The sequence below is a fragment of the Accipiter gentilis genome, chromosome 31, assembly GCF_929443795.1.
Source record: "Accipiter gentilis chromosome 31, bAccGen1.1, whole genome shotgun sequence".
In the NCBI taxonomy this organism is placed as follows: Eukaryota; Metazoa; Chordata; class Aves; order Accipitriformes; family Accipitridae; genus Astur; species Astur gentilis.
Window position 1 is genome coordinate 16,598,961 of NC_064910.1, and position 24,980 is coordinate 16,623,940.

The 24,980-nt window shown below is 37.9% G+C and overlaps 1 protein-coding gene across 4 annotated transcripts in view; it reads left to right on the forward strand.

Moving 5' to 3' along the window:
* The window catches only part of TBL1X (transducin beta like 1 X-linked), a 204,579-nt gene that overhangs the window by 80,027 nt on the left and 99,572 nt on the right, over positions 1-24,980 (forward strand). The window contains exon 1 of one of the 4 annotated variants that reach the window (XM_049834657.1): positions 7,952-8,199. The exons of the other annotated variants lie outside the window; for them this stretch is intronic. The gene's annotated coding sequence lies outside the window, so the exon portion shown is untranslated. Of the gene's footprint in view, positions 1-7,951; positions 8,200-24,980 lie in introns of those variants that run through there. 4 annotated transcript variants of the gene reach the window in all.

A 24,980-nucleotide genomic window follows, 5' to 3' on the forward strand; every position in this document is an offset into this window, starting at 1 on the left:
CTTATTATTTGATTAAGGGTTTGTTTTGTCAGAGGATAAGACTGGTACTTTGTTACAGTGTTTGACTTTTTGTAGTCTTTGTTTTTTCTGCGGTTTTTGTTGTTGTTGTTGTTTTGAAGTGGTGCTGGGCTAGGGAAGCTCTGTGTGCATGTGCTTGTGTGTATCAAAATAAACAAAAGAATGTGGCCCCAAACTGCAGTGAAGTGGTGACCAGTGCTGCTGTTGTAGTTTAGTAGTACAGGGATTAAATGACATTGTTTCAGACATGTTCCTTGACTGTGTTCATCTGTCCATTGGAAAAAATGTTAGTGGCCAGTGAGGAACTACCCGGACAAGGTACCAACCCTGTTTGAACACGGGCAAATTGTATCTGGAACACATCTGTGTTCTGCAAAAATACTTCCCCCCCAGTTTTTCAGGAAGAAACTGATAGTCTTTTTTTAGTGGATTCTTAGTACATGTACAGGAGATAGCATGTCATTTCTGCTCCTGTCTTTCCAGAATAAAGGAATCGACATGCATGTGTGGGTCTCACTGGAGGCTGGAGGCAGAGCTGGAAAAACAGGAATGTCATCAGCTCTTGGTGTTCCCTATTTCCAGTACAGCCATGGCAATTGCTGTTCAGTGGTTTTGATGCATAGTTTAACATTAAAACCTTCACTTTCTTTTCCTTTTCTCTACTGCCATTAAGAAACCATTAGTTGGCAATACAGGGTATAAATTGTTAATTTTTCGTTTATTTTGTCAGTGTATGTCATATATCATATCATGAAATACACTGCAGTGCATAAAAAGCTTTGATTTTCGTATGCTAAAAGCTGTTACAATGCAGTTAACCAAAGTCTGAAACATGAACTGAAAATACGGCATACACTTTTTTAGAAGGAGAAAAAAAATTCTTTTAAGTAAATTTACAGGATGAAGTATTTGTTTCAACTGAAAACAAGAAACAGCTTGGTTGTAAGAGAAAAGTTTAAACTCACATGTTTGAAATAATCTTCTCTAAATTAACAAAGAGCTAACTTTAATTAAAGCAGAACTTCCCACATAAAATTATTGTGTCTTCATATGTGTAAGTTCTGAGTGATCTGTTTAAAACCCAGAAGAACCATCCCTGGAAGGGGGGGGCGGGTATGGCGTAATTGTATGGAAAGTTTTAATCCGAGTGCTTCTCCTCACTGTGTCTTCTCCCATAATTGACCCCCTGTAAAACAAAATCTCCCCCCAGTTCAACGGCTCCTGCCCACATGCACATCTTCTGATAACCTGTAGCAAACCAAGTGTCTGGATCTCATCTTGTCTCCTTTAATCAGTAATCTCCACAACATTTATTAAATATTCAATTGATTGTCAATCTTCTCAAAAGATTTATTTCTCCCATCTTGGCCACTCTATTTTAGGAGGACGTAAGCCAGTTGAGTAATATGCTTTCCTTACAAATAAAGCAGTAATGTGTGGCGAGGAAAGAGTAGAAGAAACAATGCACCTTTGTAGTGCTTAACCAGTTCTGCCTGAATTTGGAGAAGTACACAAGTGGCGGAGTGGGGGCAAAACCCTAACTTCTGTGAGGAAAGAGAAAACGAAGTAACCACATTTGGAAAGTTTGCCTCATTGATTGTGATTTCTTGGAATATTTCCTATATAAGTGTTTTATTGGTCTGATGTGTTGTGCCACTCTTGCTCCTATGCCTTTTCTGCAGTTTCTTTTAGATAAGCTGTAAATTTGAGAGTGAGGCAGAAGAGTTTTTAGAAGCGTAGTGCATATGTTAAAAGCTTGCTTTGATGTTTTCCTCGCAACCTAATAAAAGCATTGCAGAGGTTTACCTAAATAAAACTTTCTGACTGTGACCCATCTCACTTTTTTGGAGGGTAGGGGGTGGGGAGGAAGGGTTACCTAATCTTGATTTTGTTAGCTATTGTGGAACCGCAAAGAATAAAAAGTTAGCAGGCTATTGTCTTTGCCCTGGGATTTCCGATGTCCATGATCAAAAGCCTTTCTCACAAAGCCACGCATGGGTTTGCAGAAATTCCACTCAGGGCTCGTAGCTGCCCGAGTTAGAAAGCTTTCAAGACTGTGTAGCTTTTCTTAGGAAAACATGTTAAAACATAAAACATCTGTCAGAAGAGCTCTTTGTTTGGAAAGCTTCTTGAAGCACACCTTGGAATTTCCGTCCTTGGTGGTGGTGGGTTTGTGCGGTAAACATGAAATAAGCAGGAGTGGTGTCACCTGGGTTCAGATCTGAGGGGGATGTGGAGGTGTTGGAGAGACCAGGCTTTCAAAGGGTTTCATTGTGCCATAAAACATCGTCTGAATACACTCTGATGTAATTACAGTTTCTGCTTTTTTTAACAACGTACAGTAAAATCAGACACAATAAGAACATGAGCAAGCAAGGAATCGTGTTGTGTTCAGGAGAGCATGCAGTACAAAAAGTTTAACACTGAAAATTTTATTTTACAGACTTGAAAGCCCGTATTCTAGATTAATCTGTTTGTCTCATATTCTGTGGATCAGATCCTCACGTTCTTTGTATTTTAATGTTCTGAGTTCCTGTGTACTGCTTTTTATTCCTGCAGAAATGCTCTACAGATTTGCAAATTAGATTATTTTTTGGCTCAGACATCAACTAGATCGTTAACTAAATTCCAAGTGTAGAGCCAAACCTTATCCTGGCTGCCTCTGTAATGTTAATGGAATTACAACAGGTGTGATGGCAAAAATTTTTACGTGGAAAATCTTGATTACTTTGGTTAGCCATAACAGAGAAAGTCTGTTTGATTTTCAAGTCCAGAATGAATTTGCAGGATGTGAATCTGGAATAACACTGGTAAGCTGAGCAGATTCGGTGACAAGCCACTGGAGTCCCTCAACTGTAGCCATTGTTTCCATTCATTTTTAAAGGTATATCTGAAGGGATAAAATTGCTTAAAATTCTATTTGAATGCAAGAAGTGATTTTTTTTTTCCTCATTAGAATAGCATGGTTTGGTTTTCTTATAAAAGCCATGTTTTTCATAGAAAATGTTCATCTTTTCTAAAGTTCTGAAGAGAATATGAAGGACCTTAGTGAAGTAGTTTGACGGATGTTCGTAGGAAGCATTTTCCCAGCAGAAGAGGCAGCATAGAAAGAAACATGAAGAGTACTGTATAAAAATGTAGTAAGTAGGCAAGGGCACTAACATGTAAATAAGATAAAGGAGGTTAGAGAAGGACTATGAAAGACCTCAAAAATGAAAAAAAATGCTTGCATTTGAGGTGATAGTGTGATTTAGTCATAAGGTACTTAGAAATGTTACGCATAAACTTTGTGATTAATGAGAGCTGCATTCAGGTGTTACAGAGACACTGGAACAGGTTGCCCAGAGGAGTTGTGGCTGCCCCATCCCTGGAAGTGTTCAAGGCCAGGTTGGATGGGGCTTGGAGCAACCTCATCTAGTGGAAGACGTCTGTCCCCATGGCAGGGCTGTGGAACTAGATGATCTTTGAATGTCCCTTCCAACCCAAACCATTCTGTGATTCTATGATTCTACAGAAAAACAAAGTTATTTAGATAAATTTGGAGATTTTTCCAGATGGAGATCTGGAATAGTGTATAGGTTAAAGATAATGTTATCAAGGGTTACAGGTCTTTGTGACAAGCAAGATCACTGTGATGTTGACAGTACTTGCCAAAAGAAGTGGTGTAGCAAGAGGGGCTCGAGAGCAAGGGGAGAGAATATTGAGTGTTCAAAATTATTCTGGAGTTGACAGCCAAAAGTCCTGATCGCATCAGAAATGGATGAGGATTCTGGTCTTCAGTGGAGAAGAGGCAAATCTGGAACACAGACTATCTGTTCAGGCATTGGAACAGGCTGTCCAGGGAAGTGGTGGTGTCACCATCCCTGGAGGTATTCAAAAAGCACATAGACAAGACACTTCAGGACTTGGATTAGTGGACATGGCTGACGGTTGGACTCGATGATCTTAAGGGTCTTTTGCAACCTAAATGATTCTATGATTCTGTGATCTATTCATAAGTGATAATTAAAATCACTTTTGAATGAGATTCCCTTGTGAGTGGAGAATAAGGGAGTCAAGGACAGAGCTCTGTGGAATCCGCAAATTAAGTATAAAATACAATTAACCGTGAATAGGAACATTTAAAACAAAGCGTAATTCCATATATTGTAAGAAGAAATTTAAGAAATGAGCAGTTTCTTTTTCAATTGAAGTCATGGTTATATGCAACTTTCATGTTTCAGTCAATGCTTTGGTTCGCGTTTGGTTTTTTCCCCAGTAGGATTGAATTTCCAAAGTAGATAAGATGGTGTACTAGAGTACTTGAGGAAATGCTAGAAGTTAGAGTAAAAAAACCTGCCAGCTTCTGATACACTTTTTACATCTGCAGTTTATGTTGATTGCAAAGGAAAACACTGTTGTTTTCCCATTTAGTGAGTTAAATGATACACTGAATTGAATTAAATTTCCATTAAACAGGAAGGACTTTTGAGCAAACCAGTGCATTTGCATGAGAATTTCAATTAAACCCCATAGATAGTAACAGTGAGTAAAATAACATGCATGAACATGGAAACGGATTCATTTGGATTTTCAGGGTGATGCTCCCTCTTTTTTTTTCTTTAAATAAAAAATAGGCGCACGCACATTTGCATACATACGTAAGAAAGAAAAGTAGAAGTCTGCATTTCTAGTCTCTTAGCTGTATGCCTGTTACGTATTAACATAGGGTCTTTTGGGTGGCATCATCTCACCTAACTTCTTGGGTTACACAGCCCTCAGGTAACAGAGGTGTCTGTCCACCTCCCAGCCATCCCTGACCCAGGCGTAGGTGCTCGCAGCACACAGCCTCTCTCCCTCCGGGGCAGAGTCTCACCCATCAGGTCTGTCGACTTTGAGAGGAGCCTCGCTCAGACACGTGTCTATAGCGTACCTGTCAAAAAGACATCAACCCAGCTATTAGCTTCTGCTACGTTTCGCTAACCTAAATGATTGTCCCTTTAAATACTTAGTTTAAAATATAGCTGAGCTTGCATTTGCTTTATATGTATTTTTAATCAGCTATGCCTCCTGGCCAAGGTTTTTATTTGTTATAATTGATATCTGATGTTATGATCTTTCTGAAGTTTAAGTAACCTGCTGTAAGGTCCTTGCTAAGAGAAGAAAACTAAGGTAAACTTTAAGGCAGAGAGAAGGCACTGAAGTAAGAACATGGGTTCACTTTTGAAGAGATCCCAGAGCAAACAATACTGGAAAGCTATTGAGTGAGGTCAGCGTAGTCCTGGGAGGAGCTGAGTAGCTCTAGGCATGTTTATAACTAATTTTTGAAATACTACAAGTGTAGCTCACATTATAAATAACCATATGTTCATTAAATAACTGAAGAAGGAAAATCTGGGAAAAGTTTGTCCAGACGTTTATAACTTTTTTTAAAGGGCAGTTGATTTTTTCCATATGATTTTCAGACGAAGAAACTATTTTCATCTCTTGAGACTGCTCATTGTTGTTGAGAGTTGCAGTAAAAGAAAAGAGCAAAGTTATCATCCAACCTTAAATGCAAAACATGAAAACATTTGGGATTTAAGCTGACTGTTGGTTGCTTGATATAGCTTTTACTTTATAGCAGAGGTCTATAGCAATGCTTCACTGAAAACTTAATTTAGCTTTTTTTTCCCAAAGTCCAAAGTGATGGTTGAATGCCTGAACAGAGAGAGAAGAATATGCATTCTGCCTGCCAAAGTGAAGAGGAGTTGTTCAATACATGTTATGCAATTCATCCTCATCATAAAGAATGTACTGTTCCTCTATTTCAGATTTCGTATTCAACCATAATATACATGTATACAAAAAAGGAAAAGCTTTATATGAGGAGTATACAATGAAAGTGCATTCATAAAGTAAGAGCAAGAGTAGTTCACAGTGGAAAAAACTGGAATAGATACAGATTACTCTGCAGACACTATTGTAAATGTCAAGTAGAGTTTGACAGGTGGTAGGTTGGAGACGTAATTAAAAAAAAATTCCATACATGTACAGACTGCCTTTTAGCGTGAAGAATTGGCACACAGTGAAATAAGAAGGTGAGTGGCATATGGGGGGATTAAGGCAGCTGAGTTCTGGTGGAAACTAGAGGCAAACATATAGGCCTCCGAGACAAAGACAACTATAGTGGTAGCACTGGCGGTGTGTATTTGTTGATTCATAGCATAGCATAGCAATCTACACTAATTAAAGGAATGTTTGTCTCATGCAGTTTCCCATTCCAGCCAGAGCCTCTGTAATAAAAAACAAGGAAAGTGTCAGAGGAAAACTGTGTGGAGAAGGAGCAAAGATGCCCATTTAACAGACTGGTCTGTGTGACAGTCCATTTTGACGGAAGAGAGAAATAAGGTCTTTGTACACTCAGCTAAATTGTTAGACATTCTGGTCGGTTGGGTTAAATAAAGGCATTTAGGGGAGATCCAATTTTAAGCAAGTATTAGTATTTCTGTAAAACATAGCTTTTTAAAATTACTTTGCATTTAGACATCTTCTAAAGTCTTCGTAGAAAGTTGAGTTTTAAAGGTGGAATACTTGTGCTCTTTAAATATTATTTCTGTTTATTTTTGGCTTCAGTTTAGATTACAATTACAATGACACTTGGCTCTGACCCTACAGAAGGAGAGATTAGTTTGGTAATGTAAACTATTTTGGGAACTGAACTGCGCATTTATTTATGTATCTTTGTCTTTAGTCTCTTGCTTGAATTTCTCTGGATGCTTTCATTATAGTTGTACTTACCACTTCCATTTTTTAAGACATGCTTTTTAATCAACATTCTGCAAGTCTAGCAGTATTGCCTGACACACTACATCCACTCCAGATGATTGCTGCATCATAAGGAGATTCTGCTGAATCACAAATCAATATATGAATCTCTTAAAAATAAAATATTTGAATTTTTACAATAAATGGAACAGATTTTCTTTGCAGTTGAATATGAAATGCAAAATCATGACCTGTAAGTCCTGTTAAGTCCTAAGCAAAAATCAGGACCTGTTAAGTCCTGAATTTATTATTTTCCTTGATCTAATAGAATTTATATTCGCACAGTATTTGCTGCTGGAGTTTTAGAGAAAGTCATCAACTCAACTGTGAGAACCATGCACCTGGACCTGGGCAAGGTAGTAAAGCCACATTTGGCAGCTGTAGCCTTTCCAGAAGATGAAGGGCTTTTCTTCATTTCTGCTTATCAATTTAGTGAATAGCTTAAAGATGAGAAACTGCTTGGGAGATTACTAGGCAGGAAAGCCCCTACTTTCACCAGTTAGTAATTTCATTAGAAAACTAAGAAAGAGAGGCTGAGATCTATTGGTTTTAAAATCTTGGAGGACATAGGGACCAGAAATACTCAGTTAATTTCACTAGTTATAGATAATTCCTCTTATACATATTGAATTGCTTCAAAATGCAGAACTGTTTATTAAATGTCATGCACGTTTTACATAGAATTTTATTAACTGGTAAAATGTTGTTTCAAAAGCTCTTACTGTTTTTAAAAGATGGAGGGTTTTTCTATATTGTAATTGAAGTTTAATTTCCATTTTTAAAAAATCATGATCCTGGATACGAGGAAGGATCATTGATTGCTTTTTGGCATATAGTGTGCAAAACCAGTACATGTGGGTTAGCACACATCATTCCTTAGGTATGTATGTAACACAGCTTCATGGTAAGCAATTTGCAGTATCGAGTTGGTGTAAAGATTGTATTTCATTATATATTAAATCAGTGTGTAATGAGAGATTCTGAAAAAAAGTAACTGAAATATCACTGTTGTAAATGGTTGTGCAGCACCAGAATCTTTTTGGCCAAGATCCACAGAACACGTAGGGTGTTGGCTGAAGCGAAGCGAGCGAGCTCTGGGAGGGCCAGATAACAGCAGCAAAGCACCGTTTGCACCCCTTCAGGAGGTTAGACTGGGCACACAGCTAAAGCTCAGGGCACGTCGCAAAGACCATGGCCGCGGCCGCCCCTTCTGCCTTAGCTCCTTTCGCGCCCAGAGGTGCCTTGTCCCTCCTGCGAGTGCCTTCCCCAGCCGATTCAGCAGCGTAGCTCCGGCACTGCACCATCGCTTCTCTGGCTTGGGAGCCAGAAGTTGGCCAGCCTTCCTTGAGGCTAAGCACTTCCAGGGAAGGGACTGAAGAAACTAAAAAAGTCCAGGTTTGTTTGAAGGTGTTTTGCTGTTCTTTCTGTGATTCAAAAGAATGTGTGTGGACTGTGTGCTGTATGAAATACGTTTTCTGGATCATTTTGAGGGAGGTGCTACCTGAAGCACACTTCCTAGACCTTGAAGCAAATCTTGGTGAGACAAAAAAAATTGGAATAAGTTATAAGTTATATGTAAAACATACAGGTTCTGTTCACGTTACCGATAGGACTGGGGGAAAATACTGGTTTAGCTTCTTGCAAGATTGAATTTCAGCTAAATGCTTCACAAAGTATGTCAAGAATAATCAGTTACACAGTGTTTTTCATTTGAAATGCTGTCTATTCCTCGTTACTCAGAGTTGTTATTTTTACAATGTGCATGGGTTAAAGTTTAATTAGTGTGTTTTGTAAATACCAGGTCTTCAAACATGAAATATAAGAGACCACCCAGAACAGAGGAGTGTAAAGAGTACACGGAGTCTTCCACCTCTATGTCAGTGGCTGGATGGTGTCATCATCACTGTTAATTCATTTATTAACCATCTGAAATTTCTGCTGTTTGACTTGGGAGTTCATTTCTTGGCCTGGTAGGAAGTTTGAAGTGTTTCTTAATTCAATACTGGAGTATTTCATCAGAAGCTAAGAGTTGTTGAAGAGACTTTGGAACTGTGTCTCCTTTTCTCTGGGTAGATCTGAGCATAAGCATGGTGGCAGGGCAGTGTGGGGAAAATTTACACCCCTTCATGTGAATCTTTCTTTTTTTTGGGACTCTCAGCCTAGGATTGCTCTTAATGCCCTATTGATTCATTGCAGGACAAGAAAAGAATGAAAAAAACCACCCCACATAACTTGCGGCCGGTTTAGAGATTCTAGAAAAATTCCTCGAATTATTGGAAACATAAGTCTTCCTAAATATTTTGCACTGAGCAGAATTCAGATAGTATTTATTAAATGTCTTTTGTTTACAGTCACATGGTAAAAGTTTCAGAAATGGTTTAATGCCGTCAAATTTTCCCTGTGAACGGAATACTTTAAATGTGTTGGTGCTGAAACTTATCTTTGATCCCTGAAACATGTGAAGATGGGGAATTTAGGAAAGAATGGAAGAAGTGACTGTTGGTTGCTGTTACGGTGTAACAAATATCTGAGGTTAATTTGGATTGCCCCGCACATCTGTGTGTGTATCGGGTATTCTCAAGTCTGTGTGCACATTTGGTAGATTGTGTTGTAAATACAGAAAATTAGTCTTCTACTGTAAAGAGGAGATCTCTTTCCCTCTTGCCTTATCCATTCTGCCTTGCGCAACAGTTGCCTAAGCCTAATTCCCTTTTATGTGATATTGATTAACAGCCGTGCTGAGTCTAGGACTGTCAGAAGGACTAAAGGGTATTTAATTATTCAGCTAGAATAAAGCAGAAGACAGTGCAGCAGCAGCAGCAGCTGTAACACAAGACATTGGCACTACATCTCCAAAATACAAGAATTCTGTCTCTCTAGTTTGAAGGAAATTCATAGCGGTCCGAGGACTGATTGTGTGGAGAATGTAAGTGAGCGATGGGCTTGTCCTCAAGATTACTGCATACTTTGGGTATGTTCTTAGGTGCAATGCCAAGTGATTACACTGACATGAAAAGAATACCATTTTACCAGAGGCACAATATTCTTAAAGTCAGATTTTAAAAAAGGAAGATAACATGCAAGGCATTTCTCTGGTTAATTTTTTGATAGGTCTATGACCTCTACAAATTGTACTTTTGTACATACACGTGAAGATTTCACATTTGTTGAATAAATGGTTGTGAAACTCCCCAGTTCTCATGCATAGCTTCAATGTGCAAATTTATTGTAGAACTATTCGCGTGTTTGTCTGGTTTTGGATTTGGGCCGAGTTCAAAAGAAGGAGTTGAATGCTAGAGTCTTTTTCACAATTAGAACATGAAATATAAAAATTAAGGACAGGGTTGTGTTGAACTAATAGAGTTAAGATAGCTAAAATCACCTTTAGGTATTTTGTCCTATAACATTACAATGATACCTGCCACAAATCTACAGCAGGATTTTTTTCTGTGGTCAGAAGTTGCAAGGAGTATGCATTAAAGTTCCACTAAAACACATCCTGGTGTGTCTCGATACTGGAACCATCAGGAGGTCCCAGAGCTGTAGGATGTTGGGGGCTGGGAGAGTACCACTGGGTCCTTGCTTTGTTCATATATTCTTCATTAGATACCTACTTTTGCCATGGTTGAAGAAGGGGTGCTGGCTAAAGTGGATGTTTGACTTGATGTAGTAAGTCTGGTTTTATGGTCTTTTAATTTTAAATTTGTATTTAAAATAACTTTAAATATTGTATATATTATGCAAAATTGTGTTTTATGGAAAATACACAAAAAATTTAAAAATATTTGAAAAGAATGACTTGCGTAAATTGGAACACAAATGCACTTCTAGTATGAGACTAAGTTACGTTTTGTGTGGACTAAATTGTAAGAAACATATTTATAGAATATTATTTCTTAAATAAGAACATAACAATAGTCTTGCTTGGATTTTTGCTAGCATGTTCTAGTTCAGCATGAGGAGCAGTGGCAGCCTGACCCAGAGCTGTATGTTTCTGTCTTTAACATCCAAGAGCTTGGATATCATTCATTTACTAACGGATTTAGAAAACACCTGTCTGCTGATGTTTAAAGGGTTTTAGTTTTATTTACCTGTGTTCATATTCAGTATTCAACTATGGATAGATTTTTTTTCCCTTGTTTGGGGGGAGTGGGGTAGAAGAGATAGGAATAGAGAAACCAGTAGCTAATCCTCAGTTTTTGCAATTATTATTCTTACCTTCATCTTTAAAAAAAGCCCTCCTTGCAGATAAGACTCATCAGAGCAGAATGAAGAGGACAGAACAAACAGGTGCTACACTTTCTTGTAAAACAGTTTATTGCCCAGTCTTTCCACCTCACGAGTAGATCTTCACGTCTTTTAAATTTTCAGTCATGTTAATTTTTCGGAGTTTTTAGGAACGTGGATGGAAGGCAGCTCTCCACATCAGGGTTAAGCTGGATCAGACCATGTAGTTACAAAGCAGAGCAGAGAGTGAGTTTATGGGAAAAATCAATTGTTGGTTTGCTGAGTACAAATTAAAGCCAGATTGTCACACTATTTATTTAAGAGGTGAACCTTACTGTGACTGGCGAATAGATCACGAACCTAAATAATGTCATTGTTTTATTCATTAAAGCTGGAGTAACGAAGTAATGTTCCAGTATCACAGCTGCATGTCTGTGCATGGTCTCTTCACAATGAGATGAGGTAGTGCTGTTAGAAAAAATAAATTATTTTAAATTAATTCTTTGTTGCTTCCACAACTAGACCTTAATTAATTAGTATGTGATCAGGATAGTGCAGGTCAGTTGTTAAATCTCTAGAGTGGCTAATATCCGTCCTGTCCTATGCTGCCCAGTTCTTTAATATTTATACATGTCTGCATGGATTTTTTTTAAACTGGTACTGAACCTACAGTCCAGGGGGTAGTTCTGTCATTTCACAAGCAACATCTGATCATAGAACAATGTATATAAACCTCTATTTAATTTGGGTTGGATAGCATTTTCAGAACGATGGTTAAAAAAAAAAGTTTCTTAACAGTATCATTTAAACAGTCACTAAATGCACAGAAGCACTTGATTCTATATATAAATTCTATATCATGATAGAAATAAAGTCTCCCAAAGCTGTGCATTTCAGTTCAATTATTATTGCATTTATTGAATGGTTAAAGTTACTCAGCCTTTGGCCTTGAGCCGCTGTGGTATGCCTCAGGTGGTAAGTAAATTGCCTACAAATGGGCTGCTTGTCATGTCTTATTGCTTAATTTATTCTTTGGAATAAGTTTAGTCTCATAATAGGCAGGCACATCACGAAGCAAAAAAGCATTAGACAGGGACAAAATATTAGCCTTGTAAAGCCCCTCCCAACGTTGAGTCACTTATCTTTCATAGAAAGCCATAAATACTGAAATTAATGGCATGCTTCTGCTTTAAAGAATTTTGCAGAATGTTTGCATCTGTCAGCAGACTGCTAATGAAGCGCCCCTTCACTAGCCCGGTGGTGGGTCTCCATTGCCATCTGATGATAATATTTGAGCCCCCTTCTCCTGGGGGAGGAAGAAGTGAAGTGCCTTGGTGGAGGGATGCCTGTACCTGAAAAATTACCAATGAATTAGAACATATTCGTCACCTTTAATGGTAATGACAGTCTAGAGTGCATTTCCAGAGTCACAGAGTCAATACAATGCAATTTTTATGATGGTTTATTTTTAACACTGTATTTCTGAAAAGTCACGCCAGTGCCTCTTTTGGAACCAAGGTACTTTTTCCATCTGAAAACACCCTTCAGTTACATAATTCTGAATAGCTGAGCAGCTCAAGAAAAAATAAAAGAGAACCAACAAGATCATTTAACTTTTGCGTAACAAACTTTGTTCTTCCAGAGTGTATGTTGCAATGCACACAACAGAGAAATCACTCAGATAACCAACCATGGTTTATGTTGCTAGAACCTTGTAATAGTATTACTTACTGATAGATATCTTTATACATTGCTCTTCTTACATTGTTTTTTGTTACGTTGCAGTATATCTAACTATTCTTTGGTGCATGACTTCAGGTTTTAGAATGAACTATCATTTCGGATGGCACAAAATTATTTATTGGTTAGCTCTTTAATGAGATTGTATGCTATTATATCTTGCTACATTTGATAAAAGCAAAATGTATTTGTAGGTCTGTATCTCTGACAATTCCTATGGATGATGGATTCACTCTTAGTAAACAGTTGGTTTGATTTCTTTAATAAATTTTTAATACTTTATGCCCAGAATGGCAAAGTGTAGTACTTGGTATCTTTTGGTGCCCAAGCCTGGATTACTATAAAGTGCAGTCTAAATAAGTAAGACAGTATGAAGACCCTTGGAACCCAGTAGAAAATCTTGTAAATTTAGTGATGAACTTGAACACATCAAATTTCCAAATTCAGCATGCTTTTTGGTAGTCCTCATTTCATCCGTCAAATCTTGCATGAGTTTTTATCTTGTAAAACCTGAGTCGGTAGGGCCTGAATCCAAATGAGTTTATGGACTAATTTCCAACTTTAAGATGTGGCAAATATAATGCACTACTTTCGTTGTTCCATTTGCAGTATTTCTTCACAAGTTGGTCCTGTCTACCTTTTGCACAAACAGTGTATTCAGGTTAGCCTGTTTGAGAATAAAGGAAAAGCTTTTGTCACTTGCCGTCCTTTTTGTTTGGGATTTGCAATGTGTTTAAGGAGATCCATTGGGTGTATGTGGAATGGTGACTTTCATATGGAGCATTTTCCATATTGTGACCATGAGCAACCAGAGATAAATGTAATCATGCGACTCAAAAAGTATGGAAAGCTTTACAGAATACTAACAAAGTGAATCATGAATTTTTAAGCTTTGAGAGGAGGCTCTAAAAAAGAAATTGATTAATCACTCTGTTATAACAATATAACACCTTGAAATAGACTCTTACTTGGGTGAACAGCGTAAGATAGTGGTTTAGTATCCATACTGGAAGACGATAGTCTCCATAAAGCAGTTCTGGCTCCGTAACGGGTTTGCTGTATGTTAATCACTTTAGGATCACTTAGGATTTCTCTTACATTCATTTTCTGCTTAACTTCAGACACGTGCATGTGCGTACACACTCAATGCGTGAAACCCTAACCGGAGTTTGACAGAGTTTTTGTTAGTTCACTCCTCTGTGGCAAGAAAACGAAATCTGCTTTAGCTGTTTAGTAAGGAAAACTGATGTTGAAACACTTCTCCAGACCTTCCCACAGTTTTCTTTCTAGCTAGGGGGAGAAAGTAGTGTTCCCACACTTTGATAGGAAAGTGTTGTGTAGAGTTTTAGTGTATTACAGTACTAAGAACCATGGTGTATGCCTCCAGAAATCTTGGTGCTGGAGCCAGTGGGCCCAGAAACACAAGCATGGTTTTGCAGTACAGCTGCTGACATGAAAGCTACTCCATCACTCAGGTAAATCCTGAGCCATCTTGCTGTGGAAAACTGGTAATTTATTCATTTTTTTATATATTTTTTTCCTTTTTTTTTTTTTTTTTTTTTGTACGCTTGCTCGCTGCAAAAAATACGACGTAGGGAAAATGGTAGCAAAGCAATTGGTAATTCTTTATGAAAAATAATGTAGAAGCAGCAGTATGCGCAAGCAGCATACTTACTAGAACTACAGTAGAAAAAACCCATTGCCTAAGAGCATAATATTTAGGGCTCCAAAACAGGTTAATGTAATAAGTGGCAATAAACATATTTAAAGAAGTAAAGGATAAATGTAAAATAAATGTTGTGGCGTCTTCATCAAAATTAGATTTTGCAGAGCATAGTGAGGTAGAATTGTGAAGTCTGAGAGATTGGTTCCATTTGCTGGTAACGTTCAGCTCTCATGCACTGGATTTTCTGCCCTGAAAGAAAAATATGAGTTCTCTAGAATAATCCAGCTTTTCATTTTATTTTGCAGCCTTGTCTAAGCAGATGAATCTGATAATTCCTTAAATGGGAGATTTGCCAGCTGAGAGAAACCTAGAGGGCAACAAATGGGCAGTGATGACAGAATGTCTTGAATGCTGAGAATGTTGTTTTGATTCCAGACTGTTTAAAAATATATTTGTCTAGTGGAAGGTAAAATGTTACACAGACAGATAACACAGGAGATTTCCTAGGCATTATACACACACACATAGTATTTGTATTTTTTTTTCTCTGTAGGCTTAACCCAGATAAATTAAATTGCAAAAGCTCTCAATAAAAAAAAATATAAATAAATAAGGGCAGGACACAAACTAGTGAAATCAAAGCAGCTCTGCCTTAAGGCTGCAGAGATTTCCTTATCTTATCCTGCTGTTTCTAGGTATTGCAAAACATATGGCTCACCTTTAGGGGCAGTCCCCAAACAGTGGGAGATGTTGCATCCCATCTGTGCTGCAGCAACTGGAGGTGCAATAACAAGGTGAATTGAGGACGCCAAGATGACTATGTTTAAATTCATTGCTGTTTTACTGAGGTGGGGGGTGGGGACACATTTAGTTTGGGTGGGTTTTTTTAGCTACTGTATTGATGTGCCTTAAACGTCTAAACACGGGTACGGCTGGAGAGGTAATTGTTTTGAGGAAACTTGGCAGCCTGAATCAGGAATAAGAATTTTAGGATTTTAGATATTGGGGAAGGGAAGGGAAGAGAATGGGGAAAAAAGGAAAGGAAAGAAAAAAGAAAAAGAAAAAAGGAAAAGGAAAAGAAAAGAAGAAAAGAAAGGAAAAGACCTAAGAACGAGGGCAGTTCTCTGTGTCTCCCACATTTTACTCTGGCAGCAGCTGAATTGGCTGAATAGGCTCCTGTCCCCCACTGTTCACAACTGTTCAGGATTGTTCCCATGAGATTTAATTGATCATGTAGTCACTCCCTAACTCCCTAACCTGATTTGTTCACTATAATCTAGGTTAGTTTAAACACTTCTTAACACCAACTCTCTGAACTCTTCTAATCAGAATCATTTTGAAATAAGCAGTTATTCCACAGATAACATTGGGGCAGCGGTGTTCAGCAGGAATGTAAGGGAAGAGTAATTAGGAGAAGCAAGGGAATAAGGCTACACCAGTGAAGCTTCACTCAGAACAAGAAGCATGAGTGCAGCCTGAAATTGCCCGCTACAGTGGATAGAATGGGGAATATGGCAAGCCTTACTGCTAGCTATCCTGATGAAATAGAACTTTTTAATACCTGTCCTCCAAAATTTCTAAGCAGAGCTTCTAAGCCTCTTAGCCTATGCCTCAGAATTTTCCTAAATAATTTCAAAGGCTAGGGCAAGAAATGACTGTAATGCCTTGCATCACACTAAAACACTTAGATGTAAAGTAAACAGAATTTGTAAACTGAGATGCAAAAAGACTCTTAATGATCCTTTTTTTTTTTTTGTCGCTGCTACCATTGCTATAATTCTTCCACTTCAGTGAGTCTTTTGCTATTATGTCCTTCTTTTCCTGCTAATGTAATACAAGAAAACAACTCATTACAATGAAGACTGAATATTCATACCACCCAGCTTTAGGCAGCAGCATCCATATACATGTACTTAAATTGGAATCAAAGTTAAGTGGCAGGAACATCCCTAACATGTTCAGTCATGAAATAAAAAGGTTCTGTTTCATTTAATGTAGCACAATAAAAGCAGATATCTTTCTGTGGAAATACTGGCTCTCACATTTCATAGTTTTCTCAAATTGCAGAAGGAGAGTTTAGTTACCAAGATGAAAAGACTGACATGGTTTCCAGAACTGCAGGCCGCTTGCCTTTTGTTTTGAAGTCAGTGGTAATTGCACTTCTGAGACCCTGGGAAAAATCACCCTTTAATGCTGACTAAAAGTAACATCACATACTGGCTGCATAAAATTCAGTGCTAGAAAATGTACATGAAGGCGCAGTGTTATGGTAGGACATAGAATCACAGAATCATTTTTGTCGGAAAAGACCTTCAAGATCATCGAGTCCAACCATCAACCATGCGCACTAAACCGTGTTCTGGAGTACCTGTCTACGCGCTTTTTGAACACCTCCAGGGATGGTGACTCAACCGCTTCCCTGGGCAGCCTGTTCCAATACCTGACCACTCTTTCAGTAAAGAAATTTTTTCTAATATCCAACCTAAACCTCCCCTGCTGCAACTTGAGGCCATTTCGTCTCGTCCTGTCTCCAGCCACCTGACAGAAGAGACCAGCCCCCACCTCACTACAGCCCCCCTTCAGGTACATACATGTATATATATGAACTTAAGCAGTCTGCATTGTAATTCAGATTATTGTCCTGATCTGTATGACTTTCGGATGTTCTTAATTTCTTAATTTAGCATTTGAAAAAACAGATCTACTATTCATTGAACAGAGCTATAAGAATTTATTAAATAAAATTGATGCACAGATAAGCATTAAGCACTGAGAGACACTTCACGGTGCTGGAACTAACAGAAGCATTTTCCCCTTTCCACTCTTAAGCTGTTTGGTCTTTGCAAGCTTTCAAGAAATGATGTTTGGAGCAACAGAATCAGGACCTTTGGGCTTTCATGCTGGAGTAGCAAGGCCAAGGAAGATTCAGGAAAAAGGAAAGAAACTTAACTTTGCAGTTTTCTGCATTTCAGAAGTCACTCTTCCTCCTTAACAAGTTTAACTAATTAGTTGAATTTTCAAGCTTTGGTGTGGTTTTGCATTTGGTTTGTTGGGGTTTTTTTTAAGTGAAGAGTTCTGACACTTGATTAAGATTTTTTTTTATAATGGCCTTGGAATATACTTCATGAACTTTGCTTTGTCTGAACATACCATGAGATAGAGAATATAAACTATGTATTGGCTAAGTCATTTAGATAACCATTTACTAATACTAAGAGCTTGACTACTCCTTCTGTGTCCCTTCAATAAAGTACAGACTAGAGAGTCATTAAAAATCTGTGAGCTTTATTAGTTAAAATACCTCTTAAAGTAGATGGAAAAATGAAATCAAACAAACCAAAGATGGTCAGAGCATACTAATTATGGTATCAGAATTGCATTAAAGCATAGAACATCCGTCACATATATTGAGAGGTAATGTTTTCATTATCTACTTTTTTATTTATTGAAATTAATTAAAGGAATTTATCCCAGTCTTGTTATACAGACAAACTTCTCTCCTGTATACTAGACAAAATTCTCGTATATGCTAGTCAAGAGGTGAATTTGGTCTTACTGTAGAGTTATAGATACCCATTTACTCCTATATGGCAGATGATGATGAGACAGCTAGCATCAACCATCAGGTTAGTCAGATTAACCAGTCAGCTGGACCAAAGTTTAGAGAAGTTATTTCCGATAACATGCAGATCATAATTTTGAAGGTTTTTTTTCCTGGAATTTTACTTCTACTGCTGACTCTTATAGTATTTTATTAAAAAGGTCAAATGTGGTGAAATAGGTCAGTCACTGGCCACCTCAAAGGTTTGGGTTTCTCAGACCAAGAAGGTGCCAGAGCAGTGCTCTTTACCACAGTCTGTGTAACATTTGTTGCAGGATTTTTTTTGTCTGCATGTTTTGAAATGCTCAGGTTTTTCACAGCCCTGTTTACTGCAGATAAACGCACGTTCCTTCTCTTTTTTTCATTTAGTGTATTTATCTAGCCAGTATTCTTAGCTGCATTTTTCATATCTAGACAGTATAACCTATTACTGTATGTCATGTGTTTTCATCAAGGGAAGATTACAATTCACATAGTTAAACTGTAATTTAATTTAATATAAATAGTTTTTACTCCTATAGCTCTACAAGTAATTTAGGTAAAAGGAAAAGGTAATGTTGGAAGGTAATCTGCAGTATAACAAAAACATTCTGTCTCTTTAGTCATCAGTCTTCAGCTTTGTTATAGTTGCTTAACCAGCATAAACTTTGTACGATCAGAAAGAGTTTCTCGTGTTTGATACCTTTAAGACTTTGGATATGTCTGGATTCAGTATACAAGTTTGTGCCCTTACTCTTCTTATTAAGCTCCTTATTTTCTATGTAAATAGCGTGACAAGCATATGTAATTTTAATAGGGAGAGATTAGTATTTTAGTATCATAAGATAATTCAGGTGGGAAGGGACTTCAGGAGGTCTCTAGCTCAACACCTGCCTCCCAGCAGGGCCAGCTCTGGGGTTGGAGCCCACTCTTCTGGGCTTGGTCCAGTCAGGAGTCCAAAGATGGAGACTGCGCAGAAGTGGTCTTGGAAGAAAATCCAGTATCTTTCTAATGCTGAAGATAGTAGTTACTGAATATAAAAATCTAATTTTCAAATAGATATTACAAATAACTGTTCTGTTTGCAGATCACTGTATTAGGTCACTTCTGGCATGCTTTTTATAACAGCCATTTATTTACACTCATAAAACCGTCTGCATTTTTGCAGTATCTGACTGCTTAGCATGCCATGTCCTTCCAAGTATACACTACCTACCGTACAAAGTATGGTAGTTAGTGGAGTATGTCTCCAGCTGTAAGTTTTATTCATAGATGATTGCTCTCTTCTCCTCAAACTCTTTTCTTCTGCTTCTATTAAAAAAAAAACGCAAGTGCAACTATTTATCTACAAAGGTGCCATATATTTGCCTCTGGCTTAAAATAAAGGGAGGACTCTGTTTATGTAATAATTTTGGAAGTGCTTTAAAGAGTTGTTATTTACCTCAAGAGTTAAAGAATAGTCTCAAATGAGAAATAATACCCAGGAAATTCAGTTTCACTGACATGACAATAAAGCAAGCTTTTTCATAAAGCATACAAATGAAGGTAATGTTACATTCCCTGCCTGGCAAAGGTGGTTTCTTACTTAGGAAATTCATGACCATGATCTGTTTTATTAAAAATGGCTAAAAGCAGGAGAAGATTTTTCAATATTTTTTACTTCAAAATGTTCTTTTGATTAGACCTGATGTTTGTTCTGCTCAGTACCACGGCCTTTCAAAGCAGTCTGTGGAAACAGGAGTGTGAAACTTGGCATTTCATGTGAAAGTATGACTGACAAGTGTTGAGATTCGTATGGTTCAGGGCAGCCCTCACTCAGGATACTGTCTGCTCTTTTGTAGAAGTAGAAAATACACTGAACAGAGAAGATGAAGCTGGGAAGGAAGAGGATGGCTTTGAATGACAGAGAAGTTGGCTGGCTGATGTGAAAGTGTCAGTGTCTCTGGGATGAAACTGAGGTTTCTGCTCCTGGGTTCAAGTGAAAAAATCTCAAACAGCTCAGTATTTAATACCCTCTAGGTACTTTACCAGGCAGAGTAAAAACCTGTGACTGCTTTTTCAAAAATCAAGTCTGGTAATGTCCGAGTAGTTGCTATTCCTTGGCCCTGGTCTGAGATGGATGGTTGGTCTTGATCCAGGGTAGTACTGGCTGTACCTCGTCTTGCTGCTGCTTGATTCATAAGCTAAATGAGTTTCTGATTGCTGAATATATTTTAATCATCTCTTTCATAGTTTAATATTTAAGTACAGCTTTTGTAGTCACTCTTTGGAACTGAATTCATACTAAGGGCCGTCTTTCCAGGTAAAAGGATGAGGCTATGGGTTAACTTTAACTTGCAGTACTGTTTTTAAGAGAATTCATGAATGTTGACTGTCAGCTTTACAACAAGCATATTGGTTAGGCTCGTGTAGAAGTAGTACAAGGAGTCATTTGTTCTTGTTTTATTGCTTTGTGATATCAAGATTTTCTGTGTCCGTGATGACAACATCCAGGGGAAATAACCGGATGAAATATGCTACCATTCTAGCTGGGTTCTGGTGATTTGAAGCCAGAATATAGATTTTTGACTGCAGTATAATGGGTCTAGAAGAGCACCTTTTAAAACCGCTCTTTTTCTAGATCTCTCAGTGGCCATTACCAGCTTTGTCCCTTTTTATTTCCTGTCCCACAAGTTGTTAGAAATGAAGCACAGAAGTATAACATCCTAGATTAATTTTTTTCATTGTTTAAAATAATTTGATGAGAATTTAGCATTTTTACAATGACTTCATTTCAACAGCGTGGCACGTTTTGGAAAACATTGCCTGCAGTCCCCAAAATTTCAGACCCTGCAGGGGTCCGTTTATTGGAACCTGTCTGGGAATAAAAGCCACAGGGATACAACAATAAAATAGTTTTCGTTACAACATCAGAAAACTCTGCCTAAGAAATTAATTTTTTTTTTTTACTTTCGTGAGAATTCTCTAGCAGCTTGCAATTTGCATAGTTCTGTGGCAGCATGATGTTCAATTCATGTCTATTTGCATGTAATTCAAACAGCTTTAAAATATCTTTTGTCACCTATTGTTCAGAAGGATGTACAAGAAGTAAATAGTATGGAGAAATTTTTGCTTGACAGCTATAGTCAGGCCATCTTCAGGAAGGATACCCCGCAAACGATCCTCTTATCCAAACTTCGGAAAACTTTTGAATGGCTGGAAGACTTCCAAAAGTCCTTTCAGTGTTTGTGTGTTTCCCTGTTATTTTTGGCATCGTACAGTTCCATAATGCATACATTTTATTTCCATTTTCTGCCTGATAGCTCCAGCATTTTATACTTAGTGGGCTAATCAAACAAATAACATTGTTCAGTACTGGGAAGAGATGAATGTGTTATATGTCTGGTTCTCTCCCCACTCTAAATAATGCAGGGTTTTTTTCTTTACAAAAATGTACCAGATAAGGAACGAACCAAAATGTTGGCTTGAGAAATATTATTAGTAGAATGGGTCCATAGTACCAGTGATTCAGTCATCTGTCAGCCTGATAAATGGATTAGTGTAAGAGGTGTTCCAGTGGGGAAATGCAGCCCATAGGGCTTCCAGCTAATTATATTTAAGTTGTTTAGTACTGCTGGGAAGCAGCATCCAGGCAATTACTGAAAGCTTTGATGCAGTGTGCACTATTAGAGTGTGTGTTCAGAAACTCATTACCCTTTCGTGCTTGTGTTGGATGGATTCTAGGAAGCTGACATGAAACAGAGAGCAGGAATCAATAACTAGAAAGGCATTTTAGTTAGCTTCTGATCCATTTCCTGATTCAGCAGCTTCTAGCCTAGAGTGTTTCATACAATTGCTGTAATGCAAGGGGAAAATGCGATTTAAATACATTAATTACCATATAGACGCATCTGGTTGTGTAGCTGAAGTTCCACCCAAGATGAAGTTACAAAAGGTCCTTTGGGGACGAGCCGCTCCCCAAATCCCTTGTGGCATGTCCAGAGTGCCTGCCATCTCTGTTCCTAGTAAGTTGATCGTAGTCATTTCTCCTAAAGCCTGACCTTGCAACGGTTATTTATGCCTCCGCAACATCAAGATTATATTACCGCAGTGCCCATTGTATCCCACCTTCAAAATGTCTTGGAAACTACAGCTAATCCAAAACAAAGCTGATGATACTGGCTGCACATATTAAACCTTGTTTAAGAAAATTATGCTAGCTCTGCGTTTGCCACGTGCTGCAATTCACATAACTGATGCACCTTGAGAAAACTCTGCACACTTTGCATCGTCCAAATGTGAGAAACAACAAATCCTTTCACGTACTTGCTCTGCAGTTGGGTACCTCCAAGGTGTGCAGGCTGAAAGCAATGCAGTATTTGCAAAACTGGGGGCCAAAGACTTAAAAGTTCATTTCTTAGGTTAGAATGACAAGATCTACTTGGGGCAAAAGTTACATGAATTGAACTAAATTGTGTGGCTTTCTTTTTAACTTGCACTTATTTTTAAATCAGTTAATGGTGACTGTTAGGGCAATGCAGAGGAGACTACATTTCTTCTTTTCTGTTTCTTCTTCTATGCTTTTGCCTGAGGTAGAGCTCTATAGACAAACGAGAGGATTACAGTTCAGTGCTTCTGAAGGGGATAATTCTTTCCCACCTACCTGCGGTATCACAGATTTGATAATTAAGTGCTTTTCTTTATGTTTCCATCACAACAGTCCTAGACACGCTGTCCTTTTTGTTTCATGTTTTGTAAAGTTCAGCAGAAATCTCATGAGTTACTGTCAAGAGAGAAGTATATTTTTTTAAATCCGGACTTGTTAATGAGAAAAACAGCATTTGGTTTGCCTGAGGGTTGATAAAATAAATGTTGTGCTATTTTATATGTGTATATCTTTCTGATAAAAAAAAAAAAAAATCAGAATTGCTGTGTTGAAGGCCACTGCACCCATGAATCTGTGTAGTGTAAAAAATCCTCTTACAGTACTAAGCATTTTCAGTATTGGTACCTGCCTTGGTTACTGACAGCTGAGCTATCCATAAATTCATTATTAGTGCTGAAAGTACTGGCCTGTCAAATAATGGTAGATAGTTCATATATCTCCTGTTTCTGAAACTATTACGCATGACAGAGAGAATATCTACTACGCTGAAATACACAGCTGAAGCAGAAAAAAGCTAAAGCTGTTGAAACGTCTGTGCAGGCAAAGCGTTGGCTGTGGTAAATGATTTTGAGAGTCAATGCTGTAACTGTGGCTTCCAGTCTGGCTCTACAGTTGGTTGTATTGAGTTACTGTTCAGGAAGCTAAGAGTTAATTTATCTCTGAAGGAGTCTGCATAAAAGGGGTGGCAGAATATAGCCAAATTAACGAGACTGTGCTTCTGAACTTCTTAATTTCATGATGTCCGCTAGCTTTGAGACAGTTAGTTAAGATGAAATATGAAAAATTTGTACTTGCAGTTTTGTGTTCCCTTGAGACACTTGCTTCAAAGTGACAGCCCAGGGTCTGTGAGCTGCACCTGAAAGACTGCTGTATTCTGGGGAGAGGCTCTCAAGTCTAAGTATTTTAAGTTTTTCTGGGAAGGCAGGGGTTATTTCTGAGGGTTTTTTGTTGCTTTGGCTCAGATTTTACCATGGGAAAACTTTTTGCACTAGTACTATAATGAATATTTATTTCAAAGATGACTCTCTGATTTCTGACTGACTCATGACTTTGTTTCCTTTGTCAAATCTGAGCATTCAGCTATGGTAGATTTAAAATAAAAAAAAACCCCTCTTCTAACATCCTTGAGAGGCAGCGGCTATGGGAGAAAGATAGATACATAAGTGTCTAGAGAGGAAATTTTTTATCATAGCTAGCCTTTAAATAGTATTTATTTATTTATTCTGTAAGACCTTAGGGCAAATAACAGTAATATGCAGGCATTGTGTGGGTTTTTCTGAACAGAGATTGCAGTTCCAGTGCATACGTATGCCGTGGAAACATGATAGAGAAACACAGCACGTTGCGTTGTGTTGAAAATGGTGGTCCTGGTTTTGGATCCACATGACAGCAGTGTTATCCATGATCCTTGTACAGAGTAATTGCTGGTCATGCCCCAGGGGTAGCCACAGCTGTGGTTATACCGCTGTCATTATATTTATATACAATGTTAATCCATAAAGAAACTAAAAACCCAGCACATCAGCAGAAGTTTTGTGAATGTTGGAATGTTCTCTTCACTGATTCATACGCTTTTTAGGAATTGCTTTAGAAAAAACATTTGAGGTTATTTTTTGCAGAAGGGTGGCATAATTATTGATGTCCTGTTGGAATCTTCCATATAGTCCTGGTTTACTATGAGTGTAATCCCCCAGGGGTTGTTTGAAAATATTAAAGCTGTTTATCAATTTGAAAGAAAGCAAAATACTCATGTGCACTAGGTATCCTGCATTTCCTTCCCTGTGAAATCTTTCAAAAATGCTTTTGTAGTTCAGTGTCTGTTGAAGATGGCTTATTTATCATTTAAACTCTCCTGTGCCTTTAAAAGCCAGAATGGAGGGGGATAATAAATTAGTCACTCAATTAATGTTTTTTTATTATGGAGCAGTGTTAAGAGAAATGTGATAGAATACTGGTTTGGTTTCTCTTCATCTATATTAGTAAAAAGATATAAAACGGTTTAGTTGGAACTATGCAGAAATAGTATTTAAACATGAATCAGATTGGAAAAATATTAAAGCATCTAAATCTATTTAGAGGAATTTAGTAGGATTTACAACAACATCTTCCTAAATGATGTGACTAATTACTCTGAGTTTAAATCAAGAGTAAATCTACTATACTATTTAGGTGCTCTTACCCCTAGTCACCTGCACAGCTGATGATTTCAAGTGCCTCTGCCTCCTATAAATCTGGCCCCCAATTTCAGCTTCCTAAAGTCATGCAGGTGCCTGCAAAAGGAAATCTACGTGTGAAGCAGTGGACAAATGCAGTATTTC